Consider the following 12,153-nt stretch of genomic DNA (forward strand, 5'->3'; position numbering starts at 1 on the left):
TACTAAAAATACAAAAATTAGCTGGGCGTGGTGGGGGGCGCCTGTAATCCCAGCTACCCAGGAGGCTGAGGCAGGAGAATTGCTTGAATCTGGGAGGCAGAGGTTGCAGTGAGCCGAGATCATACCACTGCACTCCAGCCTGGGCAACAGGAGCGAGACTCCATCTCAAAACAAAAACAAAACAGCAACAACAACAACAACAACCAAAAACCAATATCCATAAGAGATAACCCATCAAACAGTAAAAGTAAGTACTTAAGTAGCTTCTAATTTTTATTTGTCTATTTATAAATGGGGATGATACCTCACAAGAAGACTATGATAGAATGAGGTGACCTGATGGGGAGTACCTAGCAGTACACAGGCAGCTAAAAAGGTATGAAACCGGCATGGTCCAAGCTCAGTAGGCAACCAAAGTCCTGGGAAGACACAGCGGGAGGAAAAGAAGATCCTCCTATCCCAAATGAATTGGAATGCATATGGAGAATTGGTGCCTTAATAGGCTTTTAAATTAGGGAAGACACTATTCATCTGAGCTAGTTGAAATTGTTTCCATATTAAAAAAAAAAAAAACTGATGAGATGGCTTCCTCTCCTGCTTTCTCCCCTGTCTCCCATCACTCTTTGGGGATTATTTGAACCAAAATAAACCTCTTTTTCCAATTATCTTAATAGGGCTTGGGTTAAATATACACAGTCATTGATATAACTTTGAAGGGGTATTGAGAAGCCTGTCAGCCAGCCTCCCACAGTCTCCACAGTCTATAGGAGACGCAGGGATTTCTATCTACCTCAGAAGAAATCCAGCTGGTCAGGACAATGGACTAAGCCTCTCTGTGATATCTGAGTTCTTCATTAGGAAGCAAATAGTAGGGGGAACTAGATAGCACTTATCTTTGGCTTCAGGCTCCTTCCTCACCCAGAGCTGCTAAAGATATGGAAGGCTCTGTGGTGAGGGATTCCATGGTGGAGGGCCCCATGGTGGAGGATTCCATGGTTGGGGGTTCTATGGTAGACATTTCCATGGTGGAGTGTTCTGTAGTGAGGGATTCCATGTGGTGGGGGGAGTCTCTGATTGGAACCTTCATCATGCCCCTACACCTTTCCTTTTCCCACACAAACCCCACTCTCAAGCCCCAGCCTCACTACTTCCCACTGACCACTAATACCCACCCTTTAGCAATGCTAAACTACAGTTTCTCAAACATCCCAATTTGTTTCCCACCTCTGTTGTGTCTTTCCCGACAAGTTTTCCTTTATCTGAGGCATCTTTTCCTTGCTTCCTCACATGCCAAGTGCCACTCATCTCACATACTTGGCTTCTACATTTCCTTCTTCAGGAAGTTCCTCAGGCCTTGCTCCTGGGCCTGGCTTTGGTTCTTTCAGATATAATCTCCCAACACGAAGTGAATCCTCTATTGCAACCCTTATCAGCTGTATTACAATGGTCAGTTTATTAGTTGATAGGATATTGTTTCATGTTTCTGAATAGAGACCAAAAATAATAATGAACAAAATAGAAATATGTGTCTTCCCAGCAGGCATCACATGAGAGTGTTATGGGGCCATGACTCAGGCCCATTCACTCTTGTTGCTGTGCCTCCCTAGGGGGTTGACAACATGGTGCAATTGGGATCCAAGCTACAGCAGAATTCCAACCTGCCCTAACTCCAAAGCCAGCCATCCACAAGCTATGCTGCCTGTGTTAGTGAAGTGTAGCTCATTGCAGATTAGGGAGGAAGATGCAAAGAAAATTAGAAAAGTTCAAGGGATATTGGGAGACACTTGAGTGCCCAGCGGGGGTTGGAATCATAAAGGTTGGTTAACTGTGTGGGATTCGAATGTCATAAATACATTTAATAATGACAGTGCCCTTGTCTTAATCCATTTGTGTTGTTTTAAAGGAACACTTGAGGCTGTTTAATTTATAAAGAAAAGAGGTTTACTTGGCACATGATTCTGCTGGCTGGAAGACTATCCACCTGGTGAAAGCCTCGGCTGCTTCCATTCATGGTGGAAGGTGAAGGGGATTCAACATGTGCAGAGGTCACACAGTGAGAGAGGAAGCAAGAAAGAGGAAGGGAGGTGCCAGGCTCTTTTTAACAACCAATCTTATGGGAAATAATATAGTGAGAGCTCACTCACTGCCCCCATTTTAGGGAGGGAATTAATATATTTGTGAGGGATCCAGCCCCATGACCCAACACCTCCCACTAGGCCTCACTTTCCAACACTGTAACACCGGGGATGAAATTTCAACATGAGATTTGGAGGGGTCAAATGTCCAAACAAGAGCAGGCCTTGATGGTCAGACAGTGTCATCTCTCAGGCATGCACTCCAAAATCACTGCCTCTGAAGTGAGAATCAGCTCCAAGTGCCTCTGAAGACTTTCCTAAATCTTTCTTACATCATATTGGACAGATGTGGGTCAGATCTCTGCAAAGGGAAGTGGAATAAATAAGCTGATTCTCAACAAATCACTTCTATAGCTGGAGTCCATAGGCCTGAGCCATCTACCTTCTGAGATGTTTCTAAACTTGACTGATCATCAGAATCATCTTAGCACTTCAATAACAAAGAAATGAGATCCTAAGCCTATCTGTGTCCCTTTTAATATCCAGGGTTGGGCTCAGGAACCTGTATGTTTTTGTAAAATTCTTCCAGTGACTCTGATGAGGAGCTGGGTGTGGGCACCTTTGCACCTAGGAGACCCATCACCACCCTGTGTTTACTGTAACTGAAGATTCACCAACCGAACTCCTTTTTTCTTTCATGGTGGAAGCATTTTTCTCTCTTTGGACCCATGGCAGGATGATTCTTGTTAGACATTATCTCTGAATTCTAAGTTTATTGCAAAGTCCAAAAAGTTTTGGGCCTCCTCCAAGCCTCCTCAGTGACAAATCCATTCTCTAGAATATTAAATACAGAGCTGAGCAATTCTAAACTTTGGCTAACCACAAACTCCAACCTCTATACATCTTGTAAAGAGGTTCAGAAAAATCATTAGACATCAAAACTTCAAATGCACCCCTGATAGAGACTTCTTCTTAGGTTTGACCATCCATCTCCCATGATTCCCAAACCACTAAGTCCCTGGGCCAAGATTTCTGTCATTAGGAAATCACCCAGGCAGGAACTGAGCCCTGGTAATAGTAGATTTATCTAGTGCCTTCATGAGTCATGCGCTTTATATACATCATTCCATGAAAACCCCCTTGACAAGTTGGGGATATTAGCATTATGAGTCCCAATTATAGATGAAGAATCTGAAGCTCAGAGGAATAGAACTGGGTTTCAAACCTATATCTGTACACATGCACACACGTGGAAGAGAGGAAAAGGACAAGAAATCGAGGTGGAGGCTGGGCACAGTGGCTCACGCCTGTAATCCTAGCATTTTGGGAGGCTGAGGTGGGGGGGCGGCTCACCTGAGGTCAGGAGTTCAAGACCAGCCTGGCCAACATGGAGAAACCCAGTCTCTACTAAAAATACAAAAATTAGCCACACATGGTGTGGGCACCTGTCGTCCCAGCTACTTGGAAGGCTGAGGCAAGAGAATCTCTTGAACCCGGGAGGTGGTGGTTGCACTGAACTGAGATCGTGCCACTGCACTCCATCCAGCCTGGGTGACAGGGCAAGACTCCGTCTCAAAAAACAAACAAACAAAAAAGATAGAAAAACAGAGGGCATTTCCTTGTTGAGGCCTGCTTCCTATTTTCCTGATTCTCTGTGAAAGGTCCTTTCCAGAGAAAGTTCCCCCACACTTTTCACATTGTCATGCCAATAGCAGCCAATACAGAAACAGCCTTTGATGCTCCAGGGAAAACTTTAGCAAAGAAAATTGAGCTCCTTCTGCAAAAACTAGCTTCTCCTTTGCATCATTTCAGAGCCTCCATGGACCCACAAATATTATTTTCAGCTAATCACATACGCACCAGACAGTTATGATGTACGATAAATGATTAACACATTCAGCTGATTCCCTTGAAGACAATTCACCAAATTTATTGGAAGGCACTTTTATTCAAGACACCACACAGACTCCCTTTCCCTACATTTTTTTGTTCCTTTGCTGATTCACTCTGTATTGTGGCTGAATCATTTAGTTTTTCTGTTGTTGTTGTTGTTCCATTCCTTTGGCTTTTGTAACTCAACAGAGCTGAATGGGAGAAGCCCGGGCACATGACTACTGCTGGGAAAATGGCAGTTTGACTCATGAGAGGTATGGTGAGCACACTTTGGGATCAGAAGGATTCTAAATCTGAGGCACTTGAAGAGAAAATAGCCATCACATTTGGTCTATGTCTTCCTGTGGAGATTGAGTTCATCCCCCACACCCCACCCTACCGAATGCTATTATTTGCTGATAGGAGGCACGTTATAATGACTATGATTGGTCTGTAGCAATTAGCGTAAATTCTCCTCTGGCAGGCTGGACCCTCCAGAGCATTAATTGGTTTTAATGCAGAGTGGTTTAAAATAACTCACTCTTCCACAGACTAATCCCTTGTTTCCCGGAGCAGATTGAATTGTTCAGAAATGAACCAATCTTCTCACTCAGCCCTTTGTTTGTAGCATCTTTCTAGAAAAAAGAGGCTAATGTGGGAATGGGGTCAGGGAGAGACTGGCTGTTGCCTGTTCTGTGACTCTGAAATGTTTTCTCTAGTCTGGACAGTATCATCCTTTTCTTTCAAAACTGATTGATGAATGCAGAATAATGTGCATTAAGAAAATCATTATATTCCCGCACCACTCAGAGTACTGAATGGCTAAAAAATAATGTCAGCCAAGTGTTGTCATGTGCGTCTGTGTGAAGAGACCACCAAACAGGCTTTCTGTGAGCAACAAGGCTGTTTATTTCACCTGGGTGCAGGTGGGCTGAGTCCGAAAAAGGAGTCAGTGAAGGGAGATAGGGGTGGGGCTGTTTTATAGGATTTGGGTGGGTAGTGGAAAATTACAGTCAAAGGGGGTTTTCCTCTTATGGGCAGGGGCAGGGGCCACAAGATGCTCAGTGTGGGAGGTTCTGAGCCAGGAGAAGGAATTTCACAAGGTTAATTGCTCAGTTAAGGTGGGGCAGGAACAAATCACAATGGTGGAATGTCATCAGTTAAGGCAGGAAGCGGCCATTTTCACTTCTTTTGTGATTCTTCACTTGCTTCAGGCCATCTGGATGTATACGTGCAGGTCACAGGGGATACGGTGGCTTAGCTTGGGCTCAGAGGCCAGACATTCCTGCCTTCTTATATTAATAAGAAAAATAACATAAAATAGTATTGAAGTGTTGGGGCAGCGAAAATTATGGGGGGTGGTATGGAGAGATAATGGGCAATGTTTCTCAGGGCTGCTTCAAGTGGGATTAGGGGTGGCATGGGAGCCTAGAGTGGGAGAGATTAAGCTGAAGGAAGATTTTGTGGTAAGGTTGTTAGAAGGAGCATTTGTCGTATAGAATGATTGGTGATGGCCTGGATGTGGTTTTGTATGAATTGAAAAACTAAATGGAAGACACAAGGTCCGAATAAGAGAAGGAGAAAAACAGGTATTAAAGGACTAAGAATTGGGAGGACCCAGGACATCCAATTAGAGAGTGCCCAAGGGGGTTCAGCATAATTGCTTGCTTGGATGGCAAGTTTTGGGGCTCTATTCTTGACAGAGTCCTTTTTTTTAAGTTGGAGGCTGAGCTTGGTGAGGTACGTTTTTAAAAGACCATTAGTCCGTTTTACCTTTCCTGAAGATTGAGGATGGTAAGGGGTATGAAGATTCCACTGAATACCAAGAGCCTGAGAAACTGCTTGGGTGATTTGACTAATAAAGGCCAGTCTGTTATGTATAGAGGTGGGAAGGCCAAATCAAGGAATTATGTCTGACAGAAAGGAAGAAATGACTGTGGTGGCCTTCTCAGACCCTGTGAGACCCATCCAGTGAAAGTGTCTACCTAGACCAAGAGGTATTTTAGTTTCCTGACTCAGGGCATGTGAGTAAAGTCAATTTGCCAGTCCTGGGCAGGGGCAAATCCCCAAGCTGGATGTGTAGGGAAGGGAGGGGGCCTGAACAATCCCTGAGGAGTAGTAGAATAGCAGATGGAACACTGAAAAGTGATTTCCTTGAGAATAGATTTCCATGATGGAAAGGAAATGAGAGGTTCTAAGAGTCAGGCTAGCGGCTTGTAACCTACGTGGAAGAGGTTGTGAAATGACAACAGAATAGAACGGGCCTGTGAGGCTGGAAGGAGATATTTTCCTTGGTCTAAGAACCATTTGCCTTGTTTGGGGAGAGATTGATAGGTGGAAGTTTCAGTGGGAGAGTAGGTGGGGGTGACTGATGAGGAGGAGGAAAAACTGGCCGTGAGGGACAGAAGTTGGAACGCTAACTGCTTCTTTAGCTACCTTATCAGCATAAGTGTTGCTCTGAGTGATGGGATCTGATGCCGTTTGATGGCCCTCACAGTGAATGACTCCAGCTTCCTTTGGAAGCAAAGCAGCCTTGAGACGAGTTTTTATTAACGAGGCATTAATGGTGGAAGACCGTTGCATAGTGAGGAAACCTGTTTCAGCCCATATAACAGCATGGTGGTGCAGGATATGGAAGGCATATTTAGAGTCAGTATAAATATTGACTGTAGTCCCTTTGCAAGAGTGAGGGCCTAAGTTAAGACAATGAGTTCAGCTTGCTGAGAGGTAGTGGAGGGGGCAGAGCGGAAGCCTCAATGATAGATGTGGAAGATACTATAGCATAGCCTGCCTTCGCTGGTGAGTGGTGATTAGGCCTGGTGGAAGTGCCATCAATAAACCAAGTCAGGGTGAGGAACAGGAAAGGAGGAAATATGGGGAAAAAGAGTGAATGCCAGGTGTATCGGAGAGATACAGTCATGGGGGTCATGTGTGGTATCAGGAATAATGTGGAAGGCCGGATTGAAGTCTGGGCCAGAAACAATGGTAATTGTGGGAGACTCAACAAAGAGTGAGTATAGCCAAAGGAGCGGGAGGGCAGAAAGTATATGTGTCAGGTGTGAGGAAGAAAATAGATTTTGGAAGTTATGGGAACTGTAGAGAGAGAGTTGAGCATAGTTTGTGATTTTTGAGGGCCTCTAAAAGTATTAAAGCAGCGGCAGCTGCCACATGCAGACATGAGGGCTAGGCTAAAAAAGTAAGGTCAAGTTGTTTGGACAGAAAGGCTACAGGGCGTGGTCCCGGGTCTTGGGTAAGAATTCTAACCACACAGCCCTTCGCTTTGGCTGTGTGTAATGAAAAAGGTTGGGATGAGTTAGGTAGACCTAGTGTGGGAGCAGCCTTTAGGGCTGTTTTTAAGGAACGGAAAGAGGAGTGGGGAAAGGATTTAGGATCGATGGGGTCAGCTAGGTTTATCTAGAGTAGAATAACGGGTTGTGGAGGGAGGTATTGAGGATAGGAGAGTATACAGGTTTGGCACCATGGGGTGGATAGGCAAGACAATTTGGTTGATAAAGCACAGATCCTGAACTAACCTGTAAGACTTGTCTGGTTTTTGGACAGGTAAAATGGGGGAATTGTAATGAGAGTTTATAGGTTTTAAAAGGCCACGCTGTAACAGGTGAGTGATAACAGGCTTTAATCCTTTTAACGCATGCTGTAGGATGGGATATTGGCATTGAGTGAGGAAAGGGTGATTAGGTTTTAATGGGATGGTAAGGGGTGCATCATCTGTCGCCAAGGAGGGAGTAGAGGTGTCCTATACTTGTCGATTAAGGTGGGGAGATACAAGGAGAGGATGTGAAGGAGGTTTTGAACTGGGGCAAAAGGCGGCAATGAGATGTGGCTGTAGCCTAGGAATAGTCAGGGAAGCAGACAATTTAGTTAAAATGTCTCGGCCTAATAAGGTAACTGGGCAGGTGGGGATAACTAAAAAAGAGTGCATGAAAGAATGCTGTCCAAGTTGGCACCAGAGTTGGGGAGTTTTAAGAGGTTTAGAAGCCTGGCCATCAATACCCACAACAGTTATAGAGGCAAGGGAAACACACCCTTGAAAAGAAGGTAATGTGGAGTGGATAGCCTCTGTATTGATTAAGAAGGGGATGGACTTACCCTCCACTGTAAGAGTTACCCAAAGCGTCTGTGATGGTCCTGTAGGCTCCTGAGGCGATCCGGCAGTGTCAGTCTTCAGCCGCTAAGCCGAGATCGGATAAAGAAAAGGAGCATTTACCTTGGCTATGCCTTCAGCTCCAGCCACTTCTTTAAGAGGAAATTGCTGGGCAGGTAGGGGAGGGCTAGTTGAGGAAAGAAATTGTAAGCTGGACGGGGTATGAGGAGGCGGTGATGAAAGGATTACAGGGTCAGGGAGCGGAAGCTGAGGAAGAATTGGGACCTGGCTTGGCCTGGCGAGGAGCAGCCTGGGGAGGAGGAGAAAGGTCAGATGAGTCTGTAGAAAAGGAGGATTCAAAGGACTCAGAGCTTGGGGTGGAGACTGAAGGAACAGACAGGAGAGAAAGAAGAAAGATTTGGGATGAGTCTCACTGGGAGCAGAGACTACGGAGGGACCGATGTGTAAAAGAATGCACGTCAGGCACCTCAGACCATTTGCCCATTTTTTGACAAAAATTATCTAGGTCTTGTAGGATAGACAAATCGAAAGTGCCATTCTCTGGCCACTTGGAACTACTGTCGAGTTTGTATTGGGGCCAAGTGGTATTGCAGAAGAAAATAAGGCATTTAAGTTTTAGGTCAGGTGTGAGTTGAAGAGGTTTTAAGTTCTTGAGACCACAGGCTAAGGGAGAAGAAGAGGGAATGGAGGGCAGAAGTTTGCCCATAGCAAAGGAGGTAAGTTTAAAGAGAAAGCTAGAGACACGGAGAAGGGGGTGGTAAGCAGCCCTGGGCTGCAATGTGGGTGAGCAGCCAAAGCAGGCATCCCCGCAACTGACTTGCCACCAAGGGAATGTGGGTGAATGACCAAGGCAGGCATCCCTGAGGTGATCAGACACCAATGGAGTGTGGGTGAATAATCAGGCAGGTGTCCCTGCAGTGATTAAACACCAAGGGAAGAATGTCTTCCCAAGTCTGTGACTGGCGCTGGAGTTTTGGGTCCACAGATAAAATGAGTCTCCTTTGTCTCTACTAGAGAGGAAAAGAACTGGAATTGGAAGGACAGGGAGATTGAAGGATAGCGAGAGAGGGAGATTGAAGGGTAGCGAGAGGCTGGAGAAGAGAGTGAAAAGACTGCTTACCTGATTTGAAATTGGTGAGATGTTCCTTGGGCTGGTTGATCTGAGGACCCAAGGTCATGGGTGGATCTCCTCATGGAATGAGGGCGATGACAGGGGACTGATCTCCTGAAAGAGTCCTCCTATCCCGGGTCTTCGGCACCAAATGTCATGCGTGTCCTGGTGAAGAGACCACCAAACAGGCTTTGTGTGAGCAACAAGGCTGTTTATTTCACCTGGGTGCAAGTGGGCTGAGTCCAAAAAGAGAATCAGAGAAGGGAGATGGGGTGGGGCCATTTTATAGGATTTGGGTGGGTAGTGGAAAATTACAGTCAAAGGGGGTTTTTCTCTTACGGGCAGGGGCGGGGGTCACAAGGTGCTTAGCGGGGGAGGTTCTGAACCAGGAAAAGGAATTTCACAAGGTTAATCGCTCAGTTAAGGTGGGGCAGGAACAAATTACAATGGTGGAATGTCATCAGTTAAGGCAAGGAACCAGCCTTTTCACTTATTTTGCGATTCTTCACTTGCTTCAGGCCATCTGGACATATAGGTGCAAGTCACAGGGGATACGATGGCTTAGCTTGGGCTCAGAGGCCTGACAAGTGTAACTATGTGGAAAGGGTGCCATGTATAAGTACTTGCTCTGGCTCCACAACCACCTAAATCAGTTTTACTCATCTGTAAAATGAACCAGTTAGACTTACTGCTTTCTAAAGACTTAAGCTGACTGAAGAAGGGTTTGATTAAATCCATTTTATTGTTCTAAAACAGTGTTTCCCATCCTCAGCATGAATAACATTTTGGGCCAGATAATTCCTTGTTTGGGTACTGTAAAGTATATTGTCTGATATTTACAAGGGCCCATGGTCTCTACCTATTATATTCCAGGAGCATTTACCCGTTGACTTGTAACAGCAAAGACTATTTTCAGATATCAACAAGTTTTTCTCAGGGAGCAAAACTGCCCCTGGTTGAGAGCCACCTTCAATAGCTTCTCATTGCCTACAAAAATGCACTCATTTGCTGATTTTTAAATATTACTTATTGAGTACTTACTGGGACAAGATATAGCTAAGGCTCAGTCCCTGCTTCAAGGAATTCATATTCTAAGGAGGAGGACAGACAAACATAATTATAATCTAATGTGGCACATATAATGAGTAAGAGAGATGCAGAGGCAAAAAGGGAGAAAATCATTGAGGGTGAAGATAGAGGGAGCTCAGAAATCTTTTTGGAGAAACTAGTGATGAAATGGAACATTGAAAGATCAGCAGAAATTAGCCAGGGATTCCCAGCTGAGGGGCTAGCATGAGAAAAAGCAGAGTGGTGAGAATAACTACCCACAGCCACAAAGCTCTTTGAACCGGGGACTGGTAAGGATGAATCCCCTCAGGGACAAAGAGACCACCTCCACCCCCCAACACTTAGCCGTGTATGATCTCTTTTAACATCCCATTCTGGGAAAGCTGTTCAGAACCCTAAAGGGTTCCCAGCCAGTGTTACTGCTGAGTCCATAATGGAGCCATACTGTCATGGAGCTCTCCAGGGTACTGAACTGTGTCCATCTGAATCCCCTTTACTCAGTAGCTTTCTACCTGGGCACCTGCCTAGGACCCTGCTCTTCCTACTTATGCTTGCTGCTCTTGGTTGATGTAATATAGTAGAAAGAGCACAGGTTTACCAATCTAAATGACCCTAACTAGGGGAGAATCAAATAAATGATCAATTATTTTTATAAATTATAAATTGTTGTGGATTCCTATGAAAGAATATTACACAACGTTTTGGTGGCCTTATAGTTGTTTTTTAAAAGTTTATTTGATATATTTCCTGTGATACCTATACTAAGTATACATTTCTTGGAAAAAATACTATTTAAAATAATAATAAAGGGCTTTGGAATCAAATAGACTGGGATGAGAATTCTAATTTTGCCACTTAATAGTTGTCTGACCTTGGGTCAGTTAATTTAATCTCTCTGGCCATTGTTTACTCAACTGCAAAATGACTAGAAAAGAGACAGACCTTCAATAATTCCCCAATGCCTACCATGCAGTCCACAGTGGGTATTGACCAGCTCAAGTACATGCATCTACTTCTATGTTGCTAAGTAAGGGAGACACTCAGCAAATTCTTGTTTGTTATTACTTACCTCATCATTTGGATGTCCAATTTTCTACTACAGCAAAGGCAATTCTGATGTATAATGAGGTGGAAACAAGCCTTTTAGGCACAGGCTGACAGTGCCCTTCCCACCTCCCATTCTTGGGCCCTTCATTAGAAACAGTGCTCTGGAATAGAACTGACTCTGAATTACAATGCCCATGCCATTTCCACACTTGGCTCCCAGTAAATTAGCATCTAGACCCTTACCCTCATGGCAAGATACTGTAAGACCATTCCTTGGGTAACTGACCATCTGGAGAATAAATGCCTAAAGATATAGGGTGTTCTCCCAACAAACAGCGCAGCCAGATAACCCTACTTTGAAGCTAAGTTGACAGGCCTCACCCACTTGCTGAGAATTTCCTATTAGTTTTTTTCTTTTTTAGCTCTCTATTTGTTATCATGAGCATACAGTCAAGTTTTACATATAAGGAAAAGCTCTAACATGGAAGAAAAAACAATTTGGCAGAAACAAAAACTATGCGGGAAAAATTTATTTCCCAAATAAATTTTATAATCAATATTCATTGAGAAGTAAAAGAAATTCCATGAAACAAGAACGGGATGCTATAAAAAAGGAATATTTAAGGAGATTACAAAGCTCTTAAAAATTAAAAAAAAAAGATAAGGAAAATGAAAAACCCTGAGAAGGAAGAAATATTGAAGAAATATCACCTAATTTCCATCTCCCTCCCCATAAAGAGCAAAAATATGTAGAAAGAAACTAAAAGGAAACAGATGAAACTGAATAGAAGACCAGTCACGAAGGTTCAATACTGCAATAATAGAAATTCTAAAAAGAGAGAACAGAGAAAATG

This window comes from Pongo pygmaeus, chromosome 5 (assembly GCF_028885625.2).
Source record: "Pongo pygmaeus isolate AG05252 chromosome 5, NHGRI_mPonPyg2-v2.0_pri, whole genome shotgun sequence".
NCBI classification, from domain to species: Eukaryota; Metazoa; Chordata; class Mammalia; order Primates; family Hominidae; genus Pongo; species Pongo pygmaeus.